The following is an 11,743-nucleotide window of genomic DNA, read 5'->3' on the forward strand; positions in this document are numbered from 1 at the left end:
AAGTCAGTCCACTCCTCCCCAGAGTCATCTAAGTCCCCTCCTCTCCAGGGCTTTCCCCAAACAATAGGAGACTGTGCCTGTGTGCAGCCAATTTGTCCTCTGTCCTTTTCATGCCTCTCTTGGTTCTGGGGCACAGGATGGGAGATGAGCTTGTCGCAGCACATGACTCTTCACCAGCCTGACTCATCTCTGCCTCGACCTCCTTCCTCCCAGTCACCTGCTTCAGCCTCTGCATCTGATTCTGGACTTGTCTCTGCCACTGACTCTCCCAGCTCACTGAACCCTGTTATCTCTTCCGCTTCTGACACCTTCTCTTCCCAGTCTTCTCCATCTGACCACTCATCGCTGTCCCACCACCAGCCCCCCGGGCTCTGAGCCTTTCCCCTTTAGTGGTTCCCCAGCTGGTTCCTCCCACCAATAATACTCTGGTGGCAATCTGGGATAACCATAATAATAATAGAAAGCTTAAAAAGAATGAATGGCATAAACTTTATTCCACAATGGAATACAGGGTTCATATTTCTACCAAAAACACCAAGTATTTATGAATGCTGCCAAAATACTCATATTTAGTGGAAATGTGCCAACCATGAGACTGTTTTGCATGCTTTTAAAATAAAATTATCAGACATGTAAACAAAGCAGAGATTCTTCTCTCTGTTCCACAGTGAAAAGGGACAGCAATGGAGTTGTTGCTGCGTCCTTGCTGATTCCCCAAGCCCATCTGTCTGATCTATGCTTACACAAATCTACATGAGCAGAGAGCTCCATTAAAGTCAATTAGGCAACATATTGACACAGGAAGGCTGCAGAAAGCATGCAGGAGCTCAGATCAAGTTACTCAACTGGACTTGTGCACACGCTGGGATGAAGGTTAGCTTTCCTGCTGCTGTCTCTCTTGTGACCTTGATCAAGCTGCTGAGGCCACTACCTTTAAAGTATGGGGAAGGGTCGTAGCCCAGGGACAGAGCATCCACTTTGAAGGCAGAAGATATCAATCCCTCACATCTTCTGAATCCTTACCAGGGCAGAGCTACTTACCTGGAGAGAGATAATGCATCTTCCGTTGTCCACGTTTAAACTTCCAGTTTAATGTGTAACATGTGCAGCTACCTTTGAAGAGTTTTAAATTGCATTTAATTCAGAATTCAGCAACAAGAGGAAGATCCACAGTAATTCAGAGTATTCCAGAGTTACAGTATTCCTGTCAAGATAGGCAGGCAGCCAGTATCTGTACTTTTCAGAAACAACTGAAGACATTTTTCTTTCAACAAGCTTTCCCAGGTGTTTGGCTAGGCCTCCATCATAGGGGTCTATTTTGTATTGTTTTAAAATTTACCCGTTGTTTTTTTCTGTGTTGTTTCAAAACCATTTTAGCTCTTTTATTGCATTTTGTGCATCACCTTACCTGAGACGTGTGTGTGGAATGCAATGATAATGATAAAAATAATGCATTCTTTTTTCCCTTTATATATATATATAGAGAGAGAGAGAGAGATTCTTCCATTACAAATACATGATATAATAGTCACAGAACAAACTTTACATGTATCACTCTTACAGTGGTTTCCAGTGAAAATTAAATCAATAACCCCTCTAAAAAACCCAGCCCCCAAATATCAAATAACCTACACCATTTTTTATCCTCTATACTACTTAAACGATATCAGGTCACAATGTTTATTTTGCCTTTCTTTTCATAAGTTATATGTAGATGGTGGGTCTCCCAGGCCATCAGCACCTTTATATATTGAATAAAACAATACCAAGTGTTGACAAAGTTGTCTGAAACTGTTTGTTTCTTTGAGTCTTTTTAAACACTGAGTGATTTCCCCCCATTAAGGCTGTATACCAGATCTTTTGCATCCAATGTTCCAAAATGAAATAATTTGCAGTTTTCCAGTGTTGACCTATGGTTTGATGTTCTAGAAAGGTGATTAGATTCCTTTAATTGCTATTTCCCCAGGCTTTTAACCCTTGCAGGATACTCACACACACACTGCCTACCATATATTTTTGAAAGTGGTTTGTCTATCAGTCTGCCTATTTTCTATGCATTCTATGCATATCATCACCGAGTTTAACATGATGGTTCTTGTTTTTGGAGGAGCCCGTTTTTATCCATGTTTGGATGGGGCGGGCGCCATTTTGAATCTAGATGGCAGACCAAAGCATTCCAGAATACACTTATTTTGATGCCTCTGAAGATATTGTCACCCCATGTGAGCCACCTGCAGCTCTCCAGGGCTGTAAGGTGGGGGGCACTGGGTGGGAAGGAGAGATAGACAACCTCTGCGAAGAGCAGCCTAGGGCTGTTTGCAAAAGGGCTTTTGAACAGCCCTGCACTGCACTTTTGATGTGCTTGTTCCCACCAGAAGAACACACACATACTGAGCTGAATTGAACCCTCCCTTCACTAGATGGTGAGTCGAAATCTTGCTAGAGGCATGGGGCTGCTCTGCTAGCGTGTAACCTGAAGTGAACGTGCTGGGGAAGCAAACTCCAGCACACACACCCTAAGAAAAAATCCTGGGAACTATAGTTTGCCCTTCACAGAACTACAATTCCCAGCACCCTTAATCTACAGCTCCCATGTTGCTGGGGAGTGCTTTAAATAAATAGAAGACATCTGAAGGCAGCCCTGTTTAGGGAAGCTTTTAACATCTGATGAATTATTGTATTTTAATGTTTTGTTGAAAGCCACCCAGAGTGGCTGGGGAAACCCAGCCAGATGGGCGGGGTATAAATATATTATTATTATTATTATTATTATTATTATTATTATTAGTGGTGCCCATAATTGTCTTCGCTTTTGAAATACGTTGCTTTTGGAACTGCAGAGCTGCTGAGGGCAAGGGCCCTGGATCTTTGCCATTCCTCATCCAATAGCATCCCTTTCATATGTCTTTGGTTTAGGTTATTCCTTTTTCTGAAATGAGATAATCATCTCCTACTCCCCTGAATCTTAGCTTGAAACTATTGAGTCCTCTTTGGTGTCATCTAGGATTCATTTACAGGGCAGCAGTACGTGTGTTTTAATATCTCCATGGTGACTATTTTCACTTCTCCAGAATCAAAGCACTAGAATGAAAAGAGGCCATTGAGTCTGACATGAACATGTCCTCCATATTCATCATCAAAACGAATGTCTCAGAGCATCTCTGGCATCCATTTTCTTTATGAGAAAGGCACTGTAATTTGCCCATCAGTTGACAAGGTTTTAGGGCAGCACTTAACATCCCAGTTGCTCTGACAATTGGCAAAGTGTTTCATTTTTCCCAGCAGGACTAATATAAGAAGCTGTTACAGATGATGGTATAAAAAGGGTGTAGTGCCTCCATTTGCAATGTGCCTCTTCCATTGACAGCAGGGGAAAGGGAGGGGATGAAATCTCAAGAGTGCCCAAGAATAAAGAATTTATTGGCCCAACATGTTTCAAATTAAAATTCTTCAGGGGCACTACCAATAAGAACAATGAACATTATTTATAGTGTCAATTGTCATTAATAGCCATTATACAATCTCTAGGAAACTTCAATTATCATTAAAATATCAATAATAAAGGGAAAGTACAGAAAATATCTTGTGATAATTTTGTTTATATAAATAGCTAGGGGGCAGAAAAGGCTTCATAATCCTTAAGTTTTACACACACAAGAACACACAGATAAATGTAGATAAATTGATATGATAAATAATGCCGAAAATGTTGCACATAGTTTATAAATGTCTTTATCTGGTATTCGCATAAGCTGGTATATTTGTATGGGAGTAAAGGTGTCCCCCACCCCAAACAAAATCGAATGGGAATAAGAGGTTAAGAAAAGGAGAAATGCCTTTGACCTCCCCTCTTCTGCCATCACAAGCCCAGCAGAAATTTATATTTGGTGATTCCTGCACCTCAGATTCCTCCTCTCCTGCCTGCCTCAGATTGCCCTGCCCATGAATCTACATCACTATAGAATAAAAATATTGTCAATGTAACACAACCAAACGGGAAGTGATGACATTCACAACAGTAAATGCTACATTTTATAAATTATTTTTATTCACTATCTAAATTTCTTGACCCCTTTTGTCACCTATAGTGGAGCGGTTTCCAGAATTAAACTATCAGTTGTTACAAAAATACATAAAAAGCAGCCAAAAGGTACTGAGAACAGACAGTGGCCTCACTGCTTGACCCCAGATGCCTGGCACATAAGAATGTTTTGACTTTGACTTGATCTATCAGGGTCTCTGACATCTGAACTTCTGGTTTTTACTTTCCTATACTTTATTAGCCACCTTTCCAGGGAGAAACGCTGCTCACAGAAAAGTCAGTAATGTATTCTTGGTCAATCCAGCAAAGGAGATCCATGAGCAGAATCAGGTTTCTGTCCACAAGGTGTGGTCTTGCAATATTAGTCTTGGTGGTCCCATAGAATTTCTGGTGTAGAGGTGGATGTGCCTACTAATTCAGGGCCTGCTAATGGTTACCTGGGACGCGGGTGGCGCTGTGGGTTAAACCACAGAGCCTAGGACTTGCTGATCAGAAGGTTGGCGGTTCGAATCCCCACGACAGGGTGAGCTCCCGTTGTTCGGTCCCAGCTCCTGCCAACCTAGCAGTTCGAAAGCACGTCAAAGTGCAAGTAAATAGGTACCGCTCCGACAGGAAGGTAAACGATGTTTCCGTGCGCTGCTCTGGTTCGCCAGAAGCAGCTTAGTCATGCTGACCACATGACCCAGAAGCTGTACGCCGGCTCCCTCGGCCAATAAAGCGAGATGAGCGCCACAACCCCAGAGTCGGTCATGACTGGACCTAATGGTCAGGGGTCCCTTTACCTTTAATGGTTACATGCATGCAACAGAGTTGGATTAAGGCCATGTGGTTCCCACCAGGTTATATCCTGAACATTTCTCAAAACAATTAAAGCAGAATGAATTCCGTAGTGAAAAGAACATCTTTATTTCCAAGGCAAACATCAACGAACACAATTCTTCCAAAGCAGTAAACTTCTGATGATGCTCTTTAAAAAAAAAAGACTTGGTAAAATTTTTCCAAAACATTAAAGAAGGTCAACTTGTTTGCATTAACATGGTCAGCAAATCTGAACTTCACGGTTGTTGTTGTTGTTGTTGTTGTTGTTGTTATTCCATAGGACCATGGGAAAATAGATTCATAATTACCGTATTTTTTGCACCATAACACTCACTTTTTTCCTCCTAGAAAGTAAGGGGAAATGTCTGTGAGTATTATAGAGGGAATGTCTACGGGTGGCATGCCTACGGATTTTCCTCCTCTAAAAACTACGTGCATGTTATGGTCTGGTGCGTGTTATAGAGCGAAAAATACGGTACTCAATTAAATCACTAGTCAGATTGTGGCAGCCAAAATAGATCAGGAGACATAACACTGAACTATAGAAATTATGGTTAGTATTTTGTCACCTCTTGGTAGCTTTTCTCAGCTGCACAGCCTTAACGGTTTGGAATCTATATAGCTTCGGACCTGGGTACCTTAAGGACTACCTCACTCCTACAAGAAGCTGTGGGATCATACTCAGAGGACTTGAGTATAAGGGGTCATATTTTTCTTTACATTTCTAGTACTATTTCACTAAAACTGGGAAACCTCTGGCCGAGAGGTCCAATGTGTTCTTTGGACTCTATTAGCAAGGCTATTCCTTGCTAATCTCCTACCAGACATTTAATTAATTAATTAATTAATTAAGGCAATTTATATACTGCTTCATTGCAATAGTCTCCAAGAGATGTACAACAAACTCATGCTCATCAGCAATCACTGGGACATTCTAAAAAGACTTAAATAAAGTCACCAGAGCCACAAAATCCTGCATCACATTGCTTGTCTACACTAGACATGCTGATGCTGCAGTCTGCATCCTATTAAGCCCTCCTCACGACCATCACCACAAATGCCCGGGGAAAATGTAAGAAACACTTAAATGCAACAGGCTGGCAACAACTTCAAGTGGATGCTCCCTAAAGACTGAATGAAGGATGGCAGTTCCAAGGAAAGTGGACTAGCGTGGAAGCAATTATATAAGCAAAAGCACATTGAAAGTTTTAATTTGTGTACACACGATCTATCCTGGACACACACCCAGAGTGCTGGCAACTTAACTGCTGGCAACTTAACAAATGAGAGCCCTGGGAAGGCTGTGCAATGAATCAGAAGGCACAAAAATGCAAAACAACACTTCTAGCAGCTGAGAGATGCACTTTATTCTGATAGAAATAGCTGAGTCATGCTAGGTGAAAAGAACACTTTGAAAAATGTGGCATTGTCTCCCAGGAATAGTCATTCTCACAAGTTTTAAAACTGAGATGGATAGGTTTCTGAAGAGCATTGTATAATCAGTGTTCATCTGATGACTCAGGGTCTGCTGCAGCCGAGGACACTGGAGATGTGCTAAAGGATACCAGATGAAAGGAAGTGGTGCTAAAAAGTACTACAATAATTTGGGGTTGGGGGACAGCAGCTGTTATGAATTGACACAAAGATTGCTCTTTCCCCTCCGCAGTTCTAGCAGGCGTGATCTGGGTTGAATCAACACTAACCCCAGCGTCTGCGTCCCAAACCAAATCAAACAAAAGCAAAGGAGGAAAATGTTTTTCCTGCTCATGGATCACACAGCTCACTGGTTCTGCAAATTATGCATGAGGGCCTCAGAACGATGCTCTTGCCAGTTGCCAGGTGAAGCCATTTCCTGTGGGCATTAAGCTGGACAGCTTAATATTTGCTCAACGCAGATTTTAACACTTGAAAGAACACATATACTTTTTGAAGCATCTGATTTTTATTTTTAAAAAGAAGGCTGGTGTGCTTTATAAACACATTCATTGGGGCAACATAGAAGACAAGATGGTCTCCCTCTTGCTCACTGCTAGGGTACTTTTTCTGAACTGTGAGTCATTTTGGAAATCATACCCTCACACTTGCTACTTGTGGTCATGGCTGATGGACCCTTAGGATACACAGAAGTTAATGGTCTCTCAGTGTCTTTTCCTATCCATGGTGAGGGTGGTTTCGTCAGGTGGGTTGTGTTGGGTTGAAGTTGCTAGACCTTGGAGAGCTCCAGGCAGATAGCTTTTTCCATTCCAGTCTGGAACACAGGGCTTATCCACACCCCCATTTGCCCCATTGCTTCCTACCCTTACCCCCCCCCCCGAGAAGACCACGGTTTAGCACTGAATCAGAGCAAATGGCAGTCGGATTTTCCGTGGATTGCTGTTTGTTCCAATTTAGTGCTAAAGAGTGGGTTTTCTGAGGGAAAGCAGCAGAGCAAAGGCAAAAAGTTCAGGACAAACAGAAAACCACTCAGACCTGTGCTTTCTAGGGATGAGTCAAGTGGAAGTGTGTATGAGCCCTCAAATGAAGCTATTTATCCCTCTTTGGACAGACTCACCCCTCCTAGGCTCCACCCCCTTTCTGAACAGTGAAGGCTCTTGAAAGGGTAATCCTTTGGCTTGGAGGCTAACATTCAGTTGCCTTCAACCTTCCATGTTGGCTGCTCTGTAAAGCCTGGAACACAAACTATTAAGGTGGAGGCACTTAACAGTATCACACACAAAAAAGGACCAAAGAGGATGTAGATATACATGAAATGTGCATAGGCTATGCAAATTTAGAAAGAATTGCCATTATTTAAATAGAAACACAATGCATCTCAGCATAGTGACAGAGTGACTTTAGCTCCTTTGCGGTCCAGGTTTATGGGTAACCATGTGGCCCCTGCATGATAGTTCTCTAGTTCTTTATCTTTAAACTGGACTTTGACCAAACAGCCCTTCAGATATAGGGATGCCTTCAAACTGAGGTCTATAAAATAGAACACATAGCCATGCATGCATACAAAGTCATCCTCCAACACAAAATATTGGCAGGATGGTGGCTTCAGTCTTTTTAACACTATTGGTTTCAGTCTTGGAAACCTGTACCAGAAAACAGATTTTTCCATTCATCTACTTAATATAATGTCGTGATGTGTGTACGTCTTCTGAAAGCAAGTGGCTTTTCAAAGCTGCCATGTGACATTTGATAGCCTTGCAAAGCCAGGAAAATATATATCCTAATCTGTACAGTCTATAGGGAGAGTCCAGCTGGCCAAGAAGAGCAGACAGATTTCACGATAAAAGTGTGCAGTGAGGCCGTGTCTTCTTGGCTTAGATTTTTAGACAACAGTTGAGACTGGCAAATCTCCCACTTTCAAGGTGGAAGGAACCCTAGGGGACTTCATTTGTTTTTGTTTTAAAAAAAGATCCTTTCAGTGATATATGAAGCTTACAGCTCAGAGTTATACAAAGTCTTGTGCAATCAAGAGATTTGGTTTCTTGCCTTCTTTTTAATCGATTAGATAATGTAAATTCTAAAATAAAATAAAAAACAGCAAAAGGGCTAAAAAAATATGATAAAGGGATGATATGAAAAGATTAGTGATGAATTAAGCAGGAGCCAAGGGGAAGTCTCGCTATAAGGCTTTGGCGTTTGGTCTTCATTTTAAATAGTGTTCACAATAAAGGTATCAGGCCAAGTACATGTAATTGCAAGTAGGTGTCACTGAGTTCATTGGGACAACTTCCATGTTTCAGGCTGCATCTGTTCACAGAGACTAGATAACACTGGAGCACCACTTCTTAATTAAATAGCCACTTTCCTATAATAAAGGCTTATTGCTTGAATTTAAAAACTGGTGCTTATATGTTGCTTCTTGGGCAGTTCATGAATAGCACAACGTTGAGATTTCCTTCAAACTCTCTCCAGATTTTTACACTTCACTAGCACAGAAGGTATATTTTTGGAATTAATAAATGAGAAGAAATCTGGAAGGTTAAGACAGGGCTGTCTTCAGTGTGGAATATGTAACTCTTTGCTCCAAGCAAAATATAACAGCCAGAGAGAGGGGCTTCCAAGGGTTACAGACAAGATTCTTTCCCAGCCCTTCCTGGACAATTGAATCTGAGACATTCTGCATGCACTCTGCCACTGAGCTATGGTTTTTGCCAGTTTAAATGTTCCCCATTCCACCAGTCTGTAAGCTAACGTAACACACCAGCTACAAATATACGAATGCATTAAGTCAGCCCTTTTAATATTTATATATGTGTTGCTTCCTTACTTGCAGAGCTCACAAGCTTACACAGCATTATATTCACATGTTCAAGTTAAGAGATAAAAAGGTACAGACTCACTTATGAAAAGCATTCATAGTAACTTAATTAAAAAAAAAAAAAAATTCACATGCATGGAGTCTAGCACACTTTTCTGCAGACTGCCCTTTATGCAAGATATGACTTCACCCAGCACAAATTTAAACATATATTACCCGGAGGCTTGGAAATGTTACTGGTTAAAACATTTTCAGAATCTTTCAGCACTCGTCCCTTGTGTAAACATGCTATTATGGAACTTGCACACGTAAAAAGCTCACTACTGCGAAAGGTGGAAAATTTACCCTTTTATACCATCTCTTGGTGGTGTCTGTGTCAGCATTCGCTCTTACCCCCTCTATAAACTACAGAGCTTTTTCAAAGAGCAGCTGCTTCTTTGAAACACAGTAATATTAGCAGGAACATAATCCATATGTTGGCCAGATAAAGGCAATGAAAGAAACTGCATGCCCTTGAGAAATAAAACTACGTATGGAAATTCCCAGGTGCTTCTTCTCAAAGGTAGACTTTCTCAAGAGTCACAAATGTCTCAGCTGCCCCCATTCAGACAACAGGTAGCTCAAACATACAGCCATACTGGGCGGTTTGCTGGAGTTGCACACTTAAAGAAGTGTCCATCATTCTAGAATGACCGCTCCCTACATCAAATGGGGGGCGCTTTTTGCGCAGTCGTGCACAGCCCCCCCATCCCATGCAGCTCCCGGCAGTACAGCCTGGATACGCCCCCCCCCCAGCTGGACACCTGGAGGTAGCTGCCTACCTCTGCCAGTTACCCATTCCCAGCTGGGGGGGGGGGCGTTGCCAGGAGAGAGTTGGCCAGGTAAGGGAAGGAATCGAACAGCCCACACAATAGTGGGCGGATCTTACCTGGGAGTTCTCAGTTGGCTCCAGAGCTTCTCCCGCCCTACCCACCCTCAGTTAAGCCTTCTTTTGCAGGTTAACCTCTTCTTTATAGGTACGCGGGCGCTGCTATGTCAAGGTCGCTGTTGAAGGGCCGGAAAGGAATTCTCTTGCATTGGCAGGTTTGCCTTTCCCGTAGCAAAACATTACAATTTTGGCGGTTTCAGGCCTTGGGTGGAATCCTTTAGTCTATCTTCCCTAAATGGGGGGGGGGGGTTTGAAGTGGTGAGCCATGCCCCCCCCCCACGGTGGCAATCCCAGGGTTCACAGTTAAAGGGGTTGTTTAGAGGGGAGGCATTGGCCATATGCTGTTAGGTTGTCATTGCTCTCCCCTGCGGCGGTGGTGAAATGGGGGGCGGGCCCTCTGCTTGAACAGATGTTCTCCAGAACGCCAGCCCAATCCCCACATATTCTGGATAACCCTGATGTTCCCCAGGTCCCCGGCTGGGGACTGAGAGGGATAAACGCCCAGTGCCTAAGCCGAGGTCTCCCTACATCTGAAGTTTTAATAAAGTTGTGACCAAATTTTAATCCCATAACACATTGTCTTGAGTCATTATTCTACACGGGTGTCGCCCAGGGTCGGGGGTCTCCGCCTATCCGCGCAATGAGCTAACTCCCAGAGCAGTGCCTATTAGCTTGCCTACTAGTACTGAGCTTTTCCTTTTGTATGTTAATCATCACTGGGTTTCTTCCCATCAAAAGGGACACTCCAAAGATTTAGATTATGGCTGCAAAGATTCATTTGTGTTAATTTTCACATATGGAATCTGGCTCGTGATGTTTTAAAACTATTTCAACAAAAAATGAAAAAAGGTTGTTTTCCACTGGATCACACGGCTTGCGATTTATGAAATTGCAACTGTTCTCTTGTTCTGCCCTATCCATCTTGCAATGAACTCCATATATCAGGGGGAGGGAAAGCTTTACAGAGTACCCGAAAACAAATATTACCTTCCACTGAAGCACCAATGATTGAATATTGTTCAACTGTGGCAACAGTCTCTGCAGAGTATATCATGCTGTAAATCAATGAGTTATCGTTGCTGTTAAGATTTAAGAGGAAAGGGCCAAAGAGACAGCTTGGATATCAAAATCTGTTTTTCCATGACCCAGGGAGAGAAGGCTTTCACTCAGCATGCTCCTGTTTGGAAGCAGCTGGTAAAGAAAACACTTGCTAGAAGGGTGGTTGGGCGGGCGGGCGGGCGTGGGGTGTGTGTGTGTGTGTGTGTTTCTCTCCCTCCCTTTACAGATCATAAAAAGGCAGACTTCTCAAAAAATGTCTCCAGCCCTTGGGGTATGTAGAGTGCAAACTTGGATAAGAGTTGCTGTGAAGGGAATGGGAAATTCCCAGAGAAAATTCTATGTTTTTAAGTAAAAATGTCTTGGTAAAATAGTAATCTGGGTTGCTGTGTGATCAGCTACTGTAGATTACACAGACCTTGCACCTAATCACTTCACATTGCCTCAAACGGTGGCCTGTTTTCCTCCCTTCTGCCGGATCAACAGTGGCCTACTCATGCGTTAAGCTACAGGTGAGCAAGGGTCGAGCAATTTCCAGAAGAGTAACCATGTTTGTCCTTTGCAGCTTAAAAAACAAAAATATTGTGGCACCTTAAAGACTAACAAATTTATTATGGCATAAGCTTTGATGGGCTCAAGTGCACTT

The sequence above is a fragment of the Podarcis pityusensis genome (genome assembly GCF_964106645.2).
Source record: "Podarcis pityusensis genome assembly, chromosome: 6".
Lineage (NCBI taxonomy): Eukaryota > Metazoa > Chordata > Lepidosauria > Squamata > Lacertidae > Podarcis > Podarcis pityusensis.